A 250-nucleotide genomic window follows, 5' to 3' on the forward strand; every position below is an offset into this window, starting at 1 on the left:
TGTTCGGAAAATTATTCCAGCAGTTCTTAGTCAATGCCTTCACGACTATAGAATCGAACAGATTGAATTAGATGCAATGTCCACTTGCAAATTCTTTGGTTTCCCGGACCTTTTCATAACGATCACTTGCAATCTTAAGTGGCCTGAAGTTGTGCGATATATTACTAGACATCGTCTTAAACAAGAGGATAGACCAGATATTTGTTGCCGGGTTTTCAAAATGAAGTTAGATAAGCTTATGCATCAAGTC

The sequence above is a fragment of the Capsella rubella genome, unplaced genomic scaffold (assembly GCF_000375325.1).
Source record: "Capsella rubella cultivar Monte Gargano unplaced genomic scaffold, Caprub1_0 scaffold_16, whole genome shotgun sequence".
In the NCBI taxonomy this organism is placed as follows: domain Eukaryota; kingdom Viridiplantae; phylum Streptophyta; class Magnoliopsida; order Brassicales; family Brassicaceae; genus Capsella; species Capsella rubella.